At 40.1% G+C, this 282-nt stretch overlaps 2 protein-coding genes across 6 annotated transcripts in view; both read left to right on the top strand.

Annotated features, from left to right (window-relative positions):
- LOC102976581 (EKC/KEOPS complex subunit TPRKB) overlaps positions 1–282 on the top strand; it is a 279,834-nt gene that overhangs the window by 39,868 nt on the left and 239,684 nt on the right. The window lies entirely within an intron of this gene.
- Positions 1–282, top strand: part of DUSP11 (dual specificity phosphatase 11) — a 13,080-nt gene that overhangs the window by 8,019 nt on the left and 4,779 nt on the right. The gene's annotated exons all lie outside the window — the stretch shown is intronic.

The following is a 282-nucleotide window of genomic DNA, read 5'->3' as shown; positions in this document are numbered from 1 at the left end:
GGACTTCTGCATCAAAGAGTTTATTCCCTTATGCTTTTTGTGGATGTTGCTACACTGTACCAATTTATGGTTGTTCATGCAGGAAATACTTATTGAGCATCTGTTACGTTTAAGCACTGTGCTGGGTGCTAGCAAAAAGACTTTTGAAAAGAGACTTGACCTGTCCTTTGTGAATTCTAACAGTCCAGAGAGGGAATAGATATTCAAGAATCATACTCTGCATGTAGAATTACCACTCTGACAAGTGCCAAGGAGAGGGACATGGTACCATGAGAGCATATT

Source organism: Physeter macrocephalus, chromosome 12, assembly GCF_002837175.3.
Source record: "Physeter macrocephalus isolate SW-GA chromosome 12, ASM283717v5, whole genome shotgun sequence".
In the NCBI taxonomy this organism is placed as follows: Eukaryota; Metazoa; Chordata; class Mammalia; order Artiodactyla; family Physeteridae; genus Physeter; species Physeter macrocephalus.
Note: the sequence above shows the minus strand (reverse complement) of the source record. Positions and strands in the feature narration are given on the sequence as shown.